The following is a 16,118-nucleotide window of genomic DNA, read 5'->3' as shown; positions in this document are numbered from 1 at the left end:
GGCAGGAAGTATAGGCAGGACAAGGAGGAGAATAAAGCTGGGAAGTGGAAGGCTGAGAGAGAGACACTGCCAGCCGCCACCAGGACAAGCAGCATGTGAAGATGCTGGTAAGCCACAAGCCACATGGCAAGGTATAGATTTATGGAAATGGATTAATTTAAGCTGTAAGAACAGTTAGCAAGAAGCCTGCCATGGCCACACAGTTTGTAAACAATATAAGTCTCTGTGTTTACTTGGTTGGGTCTGAGCGGCTGTGGGACTGGCAGGTGAGAGAGACTTGCCCTGACCAAGGGCCAGGCAGGAAAACTCTACTTACAACTGTGTGTAGATGTGTTACTGTGGTTTGATGAAAAGCTCAATGGCCAATAGCTAGCAAGAGTTAGAGCAGGGATTTCTGTAGAGAGAGAGTGCTGGGAATAAGAAAGGCAGGGTCACCAGCCAGATGGAGAGAAAGCAGGATGGACATTACAGAGTAAAGATAATTGAGCCACATAAAATCAATTAGATTAAAAGACATGGGTTAATTTAAGTTATAGGAGCTAGGGGGACAAGTCTAAGCAGTAGGCTGCTCTTTAATAATTAATTATAAGTCTCTGTGTCATTTTCTGTGACACTCTTCCCCATGGAAGAACACATCAATTGATTATTAAATGATCATTTACCAATGATCAGCCCTGAAAATGTAATTTCAAGTAAAAATATACATACTGAGCAGATGGTATTTGTGTGTGTGTTTGTGTGTGTGTCACTCTGTGTGTATAAACACATAAATATGTAATGAAAATTAATCACCATACAGGCCATGGATGAATTTGAATAAAATCAGCAGTAGGTATATTAGAAGATTCAGAGTGGGAAATGAAAAAGGAAGAAATGATGTAATTATATCATAATCTCCAAAAGTAAATAATAAAAATATTATGAATAACATTTCTTTGTTTATATTTGCAGCCAAGAGAGTAAATGGAAATTATATTGGAAAATATAATCAACTGGTTACTGTCTTAATGAGTATGCTACTGCAGTTAAGAGACACTATGACATGGCAAAACTTACAAGGGAAAAAAATTAATTAGTGTTGGCTTACAGTTTCAGAGGTTTAGTCAATTTACAGAATGGCAGGTAGTGTGGTAGCCTGGAGGCAAGCATGGCATTGGAGAAGTTACTGGGAGTTCCACATTGAGACCCGTAGATAGCAGGATGAGAGAGAGAGAGAGAGAGAGAGAGAGAGAGAGAGAGAGAGAGAGAGAGAGAGAGAGAGAGAGAGAGAGAGAGCCTCTGGGCCTGGCTTGGTCTTCTGAAATGACAGAGCCTACACCCAATAACATTGCTCCTCCAACAAGGCGACACCTGTTCCAAAAAGGCCACACCTCCTAATTCCTGTCAATCAGGGCCACTCACTAATGACCAAGCATTTAATATATGAGCCCGAATGGGATATGGCTGTTCAAACTACCACAGTTTCTTTGTTGTACTTTGTTGGCCTGTATTTTCTATTTAAAACAAGATTAAATGGCTCTAAGTGACTGTAGTTAAATAGGAATAAATTTTAATCAGTTACAAAAAACCAAGTCTCACACATAGAACCTAAAAAATCAAGGATTAGTATCCATCTTTTGATAATAACTCAATGTTAAGGGACTCATCTCCAGAAAAAAATAAAACCGAAAAAAAAATGGACATTCAATTAGAAAAAAATGATCCTATTGCAGGGGCCTGTACTACTTCTCTGACTCCTATCATTGGGGATTCTTCAGTTAAAGGAAATGTTAACTGAAAAAAAATATATGAAAAACTCCAGGAATAGTAAGATAGTGTGAAAAATAATCTATGCTTAATAGAAATGAAGGAAGAAAACTAGAGTCATGCTAAGGTCAAAAAATATTTTCAGCAAAATGATAGAAGAAAATGTCCTCATCCTAAAGAAGGAGGGCCTTAAAGTTACAAGAAGCATGCAGAACACCAAATAAGACTGGACCATAAAAGAAATTACCATCAACACATAATAATCAAATAGTAAGTGTACAGAAAAATGAAGGATTATTGGAAGCTGTAAGGGGAAAAGACTAATAATATACAAATTCAGCCCCATTAGAATAACACCTGTCCTCTAAAGGGAGACTCTAAAACCCAGAAGGCTCTAAATAGATGTAATACAAACATTAAGAGACACAGACTACTATACCCAGGAGAACTTTCAATCAGAAAAAAGGGAGAAATACAAAAATTCCATGATAAAATCAAATGTAAGCAATATTTATCTATACCTCCAACTTTACAGAAGGCAATAGAAGGAAAACTTCAGTCTGAAGAGGTTAAACACACCTAAGGTGAAAAGGGGAATAAATATCACCAGAGAGACAAATCAAAAGTTGGAGAAAAATCCACACTACTATAACAAAATAACAAGAATCAATAACCATTATTCATGGAAAACTCTCAACTAGAATAGATTCAATTCCCCAATAATAGGACACAGATTAGCATAATGGATTAGAAAACAAGATCCATCCTTCTTCTTTATCTATTAAAAATGCTTTACCATCAAGGATAGATATCTCTACTGGATAAAAGGACAGAAGGAGACATTACAAGAAAGTGGAGCCTGAAAAATAATTTAGAGGGTGTGATGGTTTAAAAGAAAATGGCCACCAAAGGGATTGGACTATTAGAAGCCAAGGCCTTGTTGGAGTAGGTTGTGGCCTTATTGGAGGAAGTGTGTCACTTTGGAGGCAGGCTTTGAAGACTCATATATTCTCAAGATAATACCCACTTCCTGTTGCCTGTGAGTCAATATGTGAAGACTATCAGCTCTTGCTCTAGCACCATGTCTGCCTCCATGCTCCCTTGCTTCCCACCATTATGATAATGAACTAAACCTCAGAATTGTAAGTGAGGCACCACAATTAAATGTTTTCCTTTACAATACTTGCTGTGGTCATGGTGTCTCTTCACCGAAATAGAAACGATAACTAAGACAGAAGTTGGTACCAGGGACTGAGGTAATGCTGTGATAGACCTGACCATGATTTTTTGATGAAATATGGACCTTGGAACAGTGGATTAGAAAAGCAGTTGAAAACTTTAAGTCCTGCTTAATGAGCCATACTAATATGAGCATGGAACATGGTGGTGCTTAGTATGATTTGATGAACCTCTGGGGCCTTGCTCAAGAGGTTACAGAATAGAAGAATATTAATATATGGCCAAGAGATTATTCTTTTGATAGTTTGGCAAAGAATGTGCTTGATTTTTGCCCTTGTCAGAAGAGTCTGCCTGAGGCTAAAGTGAAGAGATATGAAATAATTTGGATTAATTCCACTGGCAGAAAAAAATCTAAAAACAGCCTGGTATAGACTCTTGTCCTGTGGTTATTAGTGGTAACTCTAATAAAGATTCATAATAAAAAGGAGCAAGCTGAGCAAAGAGATACACAGATTTAGTAATGGTATAAATGGAGTGGTAACCTCAGGGCAAGATCCTACCCAGCTAAGTTTCCAACTTGTGAAAAGGAAATAAAGAAAAGCTTAGATCCAGGTGTGATGGTACATGTCTTTAATCCTAGCACCTGGAAGGCAGAGGCTAGCAAAACTCTCAGTTTGAGGCCAGCCTGGTCAAAGAGTAAGTTTCAGAACACCCAAATTGAGGTGTGAAGGCACTCATTGAAAACAGAAAGTTAGTGTAGATGTGTTTAAATGATGGGGTGCATGTTTCAGTCCCAGGAAGCAGCAGAACTTGGCAGCTCCATCCATATGGTTCTGTAGTTAAGGATAGAAGAAAGGAGCAATGGAAACTGCCCATGTGCAAAGGAAAGTCACTGAGTCCAGACATGTGTCAGTGTTGTCCCTGAGTGGAGGCCTAGAGAGGCCATTGTGTGATGCTTTGAAGTTGTAGCCTGGATTGCATTGGAGACTCTATGATGTTGGGGATGCCAGAGTCTTACAATACCTGCCTAGGGGAGCTGATAACAGGGAGTGAAAATGGCCCAAGAGAAAGAAGTGTGTTTGCAGTCAACAAAGTTGGACATGGTTGGTGATCTGAAGAGCTTTCTGACATTAGACATAGAGTTGCAGAGTTTGGAGTTTGCTCTGCTGGTTTTTGATCTTGCTTTGGTCCAATAGTTCCTCATTGAGCTCAATTCTCTATTTTGGAGAGGTAATGTATATCCTGTGCCATCATTACATGATGAAAATATATTATCTGATTTTGTATTTTGATTTTTAGAGGTGATTAGAATTAAGATATTAAATGAATCTCAGAAGAGCCTTTGAACTTCAGACTTTTAAATGAATTTGGTAGTGTTACTGACTATGCAGACTTTTGAAGTTGGACTGAAAGTATTTTTGCATTAATTTGTTACAATTTTTGAGGCCAGTGAGTAGAATGTGATGGTTTATAAGAAAATGGCTCCCAAAGCGAAGGTTGTTGGAGCCCATTTTCAGGTTTCCTAGTGACTTTACCCTGCAGGTCTGTATAGAGAGGATGATTGGACCACGAGCCTGAGTGCAGGTGTCTGAGATGGTCTGCACTTGACTGTGCTGGGGAGAGGTCTTGTGCTCCACCCCTTGGCATTCCTTTAAATACCCTAGGGCAGAGAGTGTCAAGGTCTGATGGATTAGGATCCAGGCCCTATGAGGCTATCCTGCATTTCTCCCTGTTTCTCTCCTCTCTATCCATCTAACTAATATTTCCTGCTGCACCTACTCAAGAATACTGAGGAAAATGTGAGCATGATGGATGGACCCCCACAGATGTCACCACTGAACAGGGATTAAGACAAACAGAAATATCCAAACTGCTTGGTGAAAGAAAGAGTTAGGCCCTGCCAGGTAAAGAGGGTCTGACCTGGTTTTGTAGTAAAAAAAAGTTAATTAGGGTGGGGGGTTTTATCCTCAGGAGAAAAAGAAAAAATGGACTAGAAGGATGTTCGTGTATAAGGCTGCAGCATAGAATCTTCTCTAATAAGATTTCTCTCTCTCTCTCTCTCTCTCTCTCTCTCCTCTCTCTCTCTCTCTCTCTCTCTCTCTCTTAATTTCTATGTATGAAATATAAGGGAGGTAGAGTGTAGCAATACAGTGGAGGAAGAAACTTAGAGTAAGGCAGTGTAGAAAAAATTTAGAAAAATAGCATAAGGAAAACTTAGAATATATTAAGCTACAAGACAGAGAAACCAAGTCTATAATTTTCTAATTTTAGGGCTATGAACACAAACTGGGAAGAAAAAAGCTCTTCCTTAAGCTTATTGGGCAGAAAAAGATTCCTGTGGGTAGTTGTTGGTCTCTAGTGGCAGGAGAAAGTAATTCTCCCTGAGGTAAAAACATGGTTGAAATAAACCAAAGTTTAGAAGTCTTGGGGAAATTTGGTCTCTCTCAAACTAAAAACTTTCTAGGAAAAAACTTCGTAGTGTTTCTCTCAAGCTAAAAGCTTTCTTAAAAAACTTAATCTCGCCCATCTTGCCCCGGACTTCCCTTTTGGAGCATAGGTGAGTGCCCTTCCTTGCCCTGGACCCCATCCCTGGGCACCAGCCACTCCAGGGAAGACCTGCCCAACTTGTCCCCAGGTTCTGGCCACTGAGCAGGTTCCCTGCTAGCCCCACTGAGAAGGATCCCCTTCTCCAAGACCCCTGGCAGACCCTGCAGTCTCCACGCCCTGCCCCCACGCCCATCCGCCTGAGCCCCCAAGCCTCTTCCTGAGACTTAGAGGCCAGCCCCCAGCTCCCATCTTGCCCTGGACTTCCCTTTTGGAGCACAGGTGAGTGCCCTTCCTTGCCCTGGACCCCATCCCTGGGCACTAGCCACTCCAGGGAAGACCTGCCCAACTTGTCCCCAGGTTCTGGCCACTGGGCAGGTTCCCTGCTAGCCCCACCGGGAAGGATCCCCTTCTCCAAGACCCCTGGCAGACCCTGCAGTCTCCACGCCCTGCCCCCACGCCCATCCGCCTGAGCCCCAAGCCTCTTCCTGAGACTTAGAGGCCGGCCCACCAGCTCCCATCTTGCCCCGGACTTCCCCTCTGGGGGGGAGAGAGAGAGAGAGAGAGAGAGAGAGAGAGAGAGAGAGAGAGAGAGAGAGAGAAGCTCTCATCCTGCCCCGGACTTCCAATTTGGACAAGAGAGCTCCCATCTGGACAAGAGAGAGAGACTTCCTAAATCTGTCAGCTCTGTCTGAACCAAGTGTGCAGATAAGGCCAAGAACGAACCACAGGGAGATGGGCAGACGTCAAGGCAGAAATATATACAACAAAATGAATAGCAATACAGCATCACCAGGCCCTAGCCCTCCTCCAACACCTAGACCTGAACATCAGAAATTGGAAGAAGCAGAAGAAAACAGCCTTATGAATGACATCATGAAGAAGCTAGAGGCTTGTGTAGAGGAAAAGACAAAAAAATGTGAAGAACGCTGTAAACAACTAGAGGAAAGGGCAAACAAATTAGAAGAAATCAATAAAGTCCTGGAAGAAACAATAAAGTACTGAGAGAAAATCAAGAAAAATCAATGAAACAAATGAAGGAAACAGTCCAAGACCTGAAAAGGGAAATAGAAAAAATGAAGAAGACACAAACAGAGGGAATGCTAGAAATAGAAAATCTGAGTAAACAATTGGGAACTTCAGATGCAAGTATAATCAACAGAATGCAAGAGATGGAAGAGAGGATCTCTAGCGTTCAAGATACAGTAGAAGAAATAGATTCATCAGTCAAAGAAAACACTAAAGCCAACAAAGTCATGAACCAAAATGTCCAAGAAATTTGGGACACCATGAAAAGACCAAACCTAAGAATAATAGGGGTCGAAGAAGGAGAAGAATACCAACTCAAGGGCACAGAAAATATATTCAACAAGATCATAGAAGAAAACTTTCCCAACTTGAAGAAGGAAATGCCTATGAAGATACAAGAAGCTTATAGAACACCAAACAGATTAGACCCCCAAAAATAGTCCCCTTGCCACATAATAGTTAAACAAATAACGTACAGAATAAAGAAAGAATATTAAGAGCAGCAAAGGAAAAAGGCCAAGTGACATATAAAGGCAAACCCATCAGAATAACACCTGATTTCTCAATGGAGACTTTGAAAGCCAGAAGGACCTGGACAGATGTAATGCAGACACTAAGAGACCATGGATGTCAGCCTAGACTAATATACCCAGCAAAACTTTCAATCACCATGGATGGAGTGAACAAGACATTCCATGACAAAGCCAGATTTAAACAATACTTATCCACAAACCCAGCCCTACAGAAAGCGCTAGAAGGAACATTCCAACCTAAGGAAGTCAGATACACCCTCGAAAACACAGGCAACAGATAAAGCCACAGCAGTAAACCCCAACATATGGAAGTACCCACACATCACCACCAAAAAATAACAGGAATGAACAATCACTGGTCATTAATTTCCCTCAATATCAATGGACTTAATTCACCTATAAAAAGACATAGGCTTACAGAATGGATACGAAAGCAGGACCCATCTTTCTGCTGCATACAAGAAACACATCTCAAATTCAAAGATAGACACTACCTAAAAATAAAAGGCTGGGAAAAGACTTTCCAATCAAACGGTCTTAAGAAACAAGCGGGTGTAGCCATCCTGATATCCAGCAAAATAGACTTCAAACTAAAATCAATCAAAAGAGATCAAGAAGGGCATTACATACTCATCACAGGAAAGATCCACCAAGATGAAGTCTCAATTCTGAATATTTATGCCCCAAACACAAGGGCACCCACATATGTAAAAGAAACGTTACTAAAGCTTAAATCACATATAAAACCCCACACATTAATAGTGGGAGACCTCAACACCCCACTTTCACCACTGGACAGATCTCCCAAATTGAAACTTAACAGAGAAATAAAGGACTTAACTGATGTCATGACTCAAATGGACTTAATCGATATCTACAGAACATTCCATCCTAACAAAAAAGAATATACCTTCTTCTCAGCACCCCATGGAACTTTCTCTAAAATCGACCACATACTTGGCCACAAAACAAATCTAAACAGATACAAAACAATTGGAATAACCTCCTGTGTTCTATCAGACCACCATGGTCTAAAGTTGGATTTCAACAACAACAAAAACTACAGAAAACCTGCAATCTCATGGAAACTGAATAATACCCAACTGAATCACCAATGGCTTAAGGAAGAAATAAAGAAAGAAATTAAAGACTTCCTAGAGATCAATGAAAATGAAGACACCACATATCCAAATTTATGGGACACTATGAAAGCAGTACTAAGAGGGAAATTCATAGCACTAAATGCCCACATAAATAAGTTGGAGAAATCTCACACTAGTGACTTAACAGCACACCTGAAAGCTCTAGAACAAGAAGAAGCAAAGTCTCCCAGGAAAAATAGACGCCAGGAAATTATCAAAGTGAGAGCTGAAATCAATAAAATAGAAACAAAGAGAACAATACAAAAAATTAATGAAACAAAGAGTTGGTTCTTTGAGAAAATCAACAAGATAGACAAGCCCTTATCCAAACTAACCAAAAGACAGAGAGAGAGCACCCAAATCAACAAAATCAGAAATGAAAAGGGGGACATAACAACAGACATTGAGGAAATCCAGAGAATCATCAGGTCATACTTCAAAAACCTCTATTCGACAAAACTGGAAAACCTAAAAGAAATGGATAACTTTCTGGATAGGTACCACATACCTAAGTTAAATCAAGACCAGATAAACTATTTAAATAGTCCAATAACCCCTAATGAAATAGAAACAGTCATTAAAAGTCTGCCAACCAAAAAAAGCCCAGGACCAGATGGTTTCAGTGCAGAATTCTACCAGATCTTCAAAGAAGAGTTAATACCAATACTCTCTAAATTGTTCCACACAATAGAAACAGAAGGAACATTACCAAAATCCTTCTACAAGGCTACAATTACCTTGATTCCTAAACCAAACAAGGATACAACAAAGAAAGGGAACTACAGACCGATCTCCCTCATGAACATTGATGCAAAAATACTCAATAAAATACTGGCAAACAGACTCCAAGAACACATCAAAACAATTATCCACCATGATCAAGTAGGTTTCATTCCAGGGATGCAAGGGTGGTTCAACATTCGAAAGTCCGTCAATGTAATACACCATATAAACAAACTCAAAGAAAAAAACCACATGATCATCTCACTGGATGCAGAAAAGGCATTTGACAAAATCCAACACCCCTTCATGATAAAGGTCTTGGAGCGATCAGGAATACAGGGAACATACCTAAACATAATAAAGGCAATTTACAGCAAGCCAACAGCCAACATCAAATTAAATGGAGAGAAACTCAAAGCAATTCCACTAAAATCAGGAACGAGGCAAGGCTGTCCCCTCTCCCCATACTTATTCAATATATTACTTGAAGTTCTAGCCAGAGCAATAAGACAACATAAGGAGATTAAGGGGATACAAATTGGAAAGGAAGAAGTCAAGCTTTCCCTATTTGCAGATGACATGATAATATACTTGAGAGACCCCAAAGATTCCACCAAGGAACTGATACAGCTTATAAACACCTTCAGCAAGAAGATCAGGATACAAGATCAACTCAAAAAAATCAGTAGCCCTCCTATATACAATGGACAAAGAAGTGGAGAAGGAAATCAGAGATATATCACCCTTTACTATAGCCACAAATGACATAAAATACCTTGGGGTAAACACTAACCAAGCAAGTGAAGGACCTATATGACAAGAACTTTAAGTCCCTGAAAAAAGAAATTGAAGAAGATGTCAGAAAATAGAAAGATCTCCCATGCTCATGGATAGGTAGGACTAACATAGTAAAAATGGCAATCTTACCAAAAGCAATCTACAGATTCAATGCAATCCCCATCAAAATACCAACACAATTCTTCACAGACCTGGAAAGAATAATACTCAACTTCATATGGAAAAACAAAAAACCCAGGATAGCCAAAGGAATCCTGTACAATAACACAACCTCTGGAGGCATCACGATCCCTGACTTCAAGCTCTACTATAGAGCTACAGTAATAAAAACAATTGGTACTGGCATAAAAACCGACATGTGGACCAATGGAATCGAATTGAAGACCCTGACATTAATCCGCACACCTATGAACATATAATTTTTGACAAAGAAGCCAAAAGTGCACAATGGAAAAAAGAAAGCATCTTCAACAAATGGTGCTGGCAAAACTGGATATCAACATGTAGAAGGTTGCAAATAGATCCATATCTATCACCATGCACAAAACTTAAGTCCATATGGATCAAGGACCTCAACATAAATCCAGCTACTCTGAACCTGCTAGAAGAGAAAATAGGAAGTAGTCTTGAACGCATTGGCATAGGAGACCACTTCCTAAATAGAACACCAGTAGCACAGACTCTGAGAGAAACAATCAATCAATGGGACCTCTTGAAACTGAGAAGCTTTTGTAGAGCAAAGGATACGGTCAACAAGGCAAAGCGACAGCCTACAGAATGGGAAAAGATCTTCACCAACCCCACATCTGACAGAGGACTGATATCCAGAATATATAAGGAACTCAAGAAATTAGACATCAAAATGCCCAACAGTCCAATTAAGAAATGGGCTATAGAACTAAACAGAGAATTCTCAACAGAGGAAACTCAAATGGCTGAAAGACATTTAAGGAATTGCTCAACATCCCTAATCATCAGGGAAATGCAAATCAAAACAACTCTGAGATACCACCTTAAGCCTGTCAGAATGGCTAAGATCAAAAACACTGAAGACACCTTATGCTGGAGCGGATGTGGAGCTAGGGGAACTCTCCTCCACTGCTGGTGGGAATGCAAGCTTGTACAACCACTTTGGAAATCAATATGGCACTTTCTTAGAAAATTGGGAATCCATCTCCCCCAAGATCCAGCTATACCACTCTTGGGCATATACCCAAGGAATGCTCAACCACACCACAAGAGCACTTGTTCAGCTATGTTCATATCAGCATTGTTTGTAATAGCCAGAACATGGAAACAATCTAGATGACCTTCAACTGAAGAATGGATAAACAAAATGTGGTACATATACACAATGGAATACTACTCAGCAGAGAAAAACAATGACATCATGAGGTTTGTAGACAAATGGATGGATCTAGAAAAAATCATCCTGAGTGAGGTAACCCAGACTCAGAAAGACAAACATGGTATGTACTCACTCATAGGAGGATACTAGATGTGGAACAAGGATGACTTGTCTGCTACTCACATCACCAGGGAGGCTACCTGGAAAACAGGACCCCAAGAAAGACACAGGGATCGCCCAATGACAGAGAAATGGAATGAGATCTACATGAACAGCCTGGACATGAGTGGGGGTAGTGAAAGGCGAGTGTCGAGGGAAAGAGAGCTTGGGGGAGTGGGAGATCCCAGCTGGATCAACAACAGAGAGGGAGAACAAGGAATAGGAGACCATGGTAAATGAAGACCACATGAGAATAGGAAGAAGCAAAGTACTAGAGAGGCCCACAGAAATCCACAAGGATACCCACACAACAGACTGCTGGCAATGGTCGAGAGACAGCCCGAACTGACCTACTCTGGTGATGGGATGGCCAAACACCCTAATTGTCATGCTAGAAACCTTATCCAACAACTGAGGGATCCTGATGCAGAGATCCATGACTAGGCCCTGGGTGGATCTCTGGGAGGCCAATTAGCGAGAATGAGGAGGGTTTATATGATCGAGAATTGTTGCCACGAAGGTTGGATAAAGCACGGGGACAAATAGCCAAATGAATGGAAACACATGAACTATGAACCAATGTCTGAGGGGTCCAAACTGGATCAGGCCCTCTGAATGGGTGAGACAGTTGATTGGCTTGATCTGCTTGGGAGGCATCCAGGCAGTGGGACCGGGTCCTGTGCTCATTGCATAAGTTGGCTGTTTGAAACCTGGGGCCTATGCAGGATTGCTTGGCTCGGCCTGGGAGGAGGGGACTGGACCTACCTGGACTGAGTCTACCAGGTTGATCTCAGTCTGTGGGGAATGCTTTGCCCTGGAGGAGATGGGAATGGGGGGGGGGCTGGGGGGAAGGTGAAGGGGATGGGAGGGGGGAGAACAAGGGAATCCATGGCTGATATGTAGAACTGAATTGTATTGCAAAATAAAAAAAAAAAAAACTTAATCTCTGTCTAAAAAACTGAAAAGGTTTCAGAACTTTCTCAGTTTCTATTTCTGAAAGGACAAAAAATAAGAATCAACTGGAGATATTAGTGCAGGAATTCACCTGTGGTTCACTCTAAGAAAAAACAACAAACCTCTTAGAACAGGGCAAATCCTCTCTGCTAAAGTTCTGACTCTTCTAGCCAGTAAACAGTGATCAAAAATCCCTTCACAATTAGAACCTAACCAAAGATGCTCGAGAAAGTGCATGGCAGCTTGAGGAAGTTCCTGGCTTGGAGAAAGCAATAAAGCTGAGCCCTGTCTGCAGCAGCAGTAGTGGCAGCATCAGAAACTCCATCTGTGGGGAAGAAATGAGCCAGGACAGAATGAAGAACTATCCAGGAGTAAAACTCTTTTCTGTCAGAGAAAGGACCTTTCTGAGAAAAGCTTTGTTTCAAGCACTTTTGGTTTCCCTCACTGACTCCCAGTGAGGTGAGGGAGTGAAGCCCTGAGGGGTTGTTGCGTCTGGGAGTAAGATTGCAAGGACAGATGAACACAAACCACTGGGGAACTAATCCAGGTGAAAGGTCTGATTAGGGAAGTACACCTGTCCAAATGTGAGCTTAGGGATTACAAAAACCTCCCTTGATGAAAAGCAGAAGCTTGATTTATGAACACAAACTACACAGACCCTGAAAACAGAAACAGAGTAAAGCTCCTACCTCCAGAGGCAGCTAACAGAGGAACAGAACTGCAGCCTGAGGCATCTGAAGCTCTGCTTCTGGGAGGAAGGAACCAGCAGGACTAGATAAAGATCTTTTAGGGAAAGTCTCTCTGAAGGAGCTTCAGGAAAGCTCTACTTTAAGTGCTTTTGTTCCTTTTCACTGGTTGAGGTAAATGAACAGGCCCAGAGAGAATTTTGGTATTAGGGATGCTCCCCTCTGCTGTGGAATGTTCTGTATGGCAAATGTGTTACTCTGATTGGTCAATAAATAAAACACTGTTTGGCCAGTGGCTAGTCAGGAAGTATAGGTGGGACAAGGAGGAGAATACAGCTGGGAAGTGGAAGGCTGAGAGAGAAGGAGACACTGCCAGCCGCCACCAGGACAAGCAGCATGTGAAGATGCTGGTAAGCCACGAACCACGTGGCAAGGTATAGGCTTATTGAAATGGATTAATTCAAGATATAAGAACAGTTAGCAAGAAGCCTGCCACGGCCATACAGTTTGTAACCAATATAAGTCTCTGTGTTTACTTGGTTGGGTCTGAGCGGTTGTGGGACTGGCGGGTGACAGAGATTTGTCCTGACTGTGGGCAAGGCAGGAAAAACTCTAGCCACACCCCTCTGTGCATACTAATGGGGCATGTGTGAATCTGATCTGGGGCCAATATCAGATGAAAGAAAAACACCTACCTAGGGCAGCTCAGGGAGCACAGAAATCTTTCCATCTCCCATGGTGAAGAAGCCAAAAAAAAAAAAAAAAAAAAAAAAGAATTGACTCAAATCTCCCAGGCTAAAAGTATGAACACAAGTCTGGTAAAAGGGGACCAGGAGTTCACTCCTGGACCTGAAAGATTTGTGGGAATAGGAATCTGAAAGGTAGCTCATAACTGCAGGCTGATATAAGAGAAATGCATTCTGGGAAAGGTAGTTTTTCCACTAAAGATGGCGATGCTGCCTGGAAACACTTCTTTTTTTAACTCAAAATAAAGTTTCTTTCCTAAGCATTACTAGAAAGCGTAGGTTTACTCTCCAAAAAGTTGAGAGCAAACAAACAGCTTGCCTCACAAGATATAATTTAAAAGAAAAAAAATCTTATGAGATTGAGTTGTTTTTAAGTTTCCAGAGAAACACTGATAGCATTAAAAGATGCTCATAGTAAAGTTAAAATACAGCTTTTAAAAAATTAAGGAGGAAAATTGTCTTAAGAGTTTGTTGAATGTCAGCTCCTATGAAAAGCTAAAAGGAATGTGAGCTCAGAGCTGCTTTGCCTTTGACCAGTAACACATCTGACATACAGGTCCCTTTGAGAAAATGCCTTATATTGCCTAATAGCTGTGCAAAAAATTTTTGCTAAGAGCTTTACAGTAGTTCAATATGGTAATTTTACCCTAAACCCGAAGCCAAGCTTTTGGTAAAGCAAACCAAAAGTTCTGCTGTAACAGGAACATTTGTCTGAATTATGGCACAGGGAAGCTGCTATGAATTTGTGTAAAGGGACAGCCTCTAGTTTGAAACTGTTTGCTGCTAAGCACCTTTTCTGCTGGTTCAGGGACAGCTGAGAGAGCCTGGTGAGAAAGATGACTAGGAAAAATTAATTTTACACCAAGGATTGCAGCCTTAACAATGACACTACAAAGTCACTTAGATATACCTTATGCCCCTTAGAAGGTGTTTCTTCTCATTCTTTTTTGGGATTTGAAAAATTACTCTCTGTCTTGTTGGAAGATAATGTAAATGTTAAGAAATTTTTTAGGTGTTTGCCAAGTTAGATATTTGCTAGTGGTAGCCCTGTAGAGAGTTTGCTTAATAGTTCTTAAGAATATAAGTTTATAAAATAGATCTATAGAATTCCCTTAAGATATGTAGTAAGAATATTAACTTGTATGGTAGTCCTATAGAATTTCTTTAAGAATATAAGCTTGTATGAATATAAGAAGTATATTTGCTAAGGTAGTCTTGTAGAGTTCCCTTAAGAATATAAGCTTGTAAGAATATAAATAAGTATATGTTGAATGCAAGTTTGTGAAAAAGTGTGAATGTTAAATGTGAGTCTATGCTTAATGTATATGATTAAGGAACCTGGGACACAGAAAACACTGTCCATATCGAACTACAAGCTAGCAGTCTGAGCTGTTTCAGAAATGTCAGACTGCTAAGAATGGCAGATGCCAGAGCCAGCACAATGGCCATGGCTAGGCATCCCCAGCTGAGACCTGTGTAACATCAACACAGCACAGAAAACCCTGAGCTAGCAGCAAAAACGTTGCAGTTTCTATTTGATAGCTAAAAGAAAGTCTCTTTTGAGAGGACTTTGCACCAACCAGCTCTTATGGAACTAACAGCTTTCACCATGAAGGAAAAACTGCCATAAAAAGCTGCTGTAACTAAAAATGTCTCTGGCCTGAGAACTAAAGATGCAGAGATGCTTGTTTGAACTAAAATTGTCAGCTGCAAGAAGTTTTTGACTGTCAAATGTTTCTTCATATTTGGAAGTGGAATTCTAGTACCAGAATGTATTTGAACTTCAAAAAAATGAGATAAAACTACAAAAAAGGTTTGGTTATGGGTTTCTTCATATTTGGAAGGCTGGTACCATAATTTACTATTTGAATTTTTGGACTTAAGAAATGAGTTGGACAGTAATGATTTCTTTACAATGGGACATTTTGAATTTACTTATGCTTACAAACTGTATCCATGGTGGTGACTTAGGAACAGTTTTATGGAATTATTTGTGTTAAAAATGGAACTGTTTAAATGGAGAAATTTATTTGTGTTTTTTTTTACTTAGGCTCAAGATGCAGTTTTGTGTATGCATATATGCTTTACTAACTTTGGTGATTCATGAATTGTTTTGTGTTAAAAATGGAACTGTTTATGTAAAAATGGAACTACTTAAAATGGAGCTATTTAAATAGAGAAATTTGGGGTTTTTTCTTTTTTTCTAAAAAATTATAAAGAAAAGAGGGAGTGTTAATATTCCTCAGTCTATTTAATTTAAAAATATTTTAGTGCTACTTGGGTGAATTAATGATATGTTTTATATAGTTCTATTAAGAAATTAGGTTTGTAAGAAAGTATTAATGGATATAGTGAGAATATTGACTTTGAATATGTATTTGTAGGAATTATAATGGTGTATAGTGATGTTCATGCTAGAATTATTATGCTAACCTATTCGTATTAATGCACCATGGTTTGGTGAAGTTACAGAAGTGTTTAAGTTTGATGTGAATACATTAGAAGTGTATCCTAAGATAAGAGTTTGCTTT

Source organism: Peromyscus californicus, unplaced genomic scaffold, assembly GCF_007827085.1.
Source record: "Peromyscus californicus insignis strain IS unplaced genomic scaffold, ASM782708v3 Scaffold_2__1_contigs__length_46816999, whole genome shotgun sequence".
NCBI classification, from domain to species: Eukaryota; Metazoa; Chordata; class Mammalia; order Rodentia; family Cricetidae; genus Peromyscus; species Peromyscus californicus.
Note: the sequence above shows the minus strand (reverse complement) of the source record.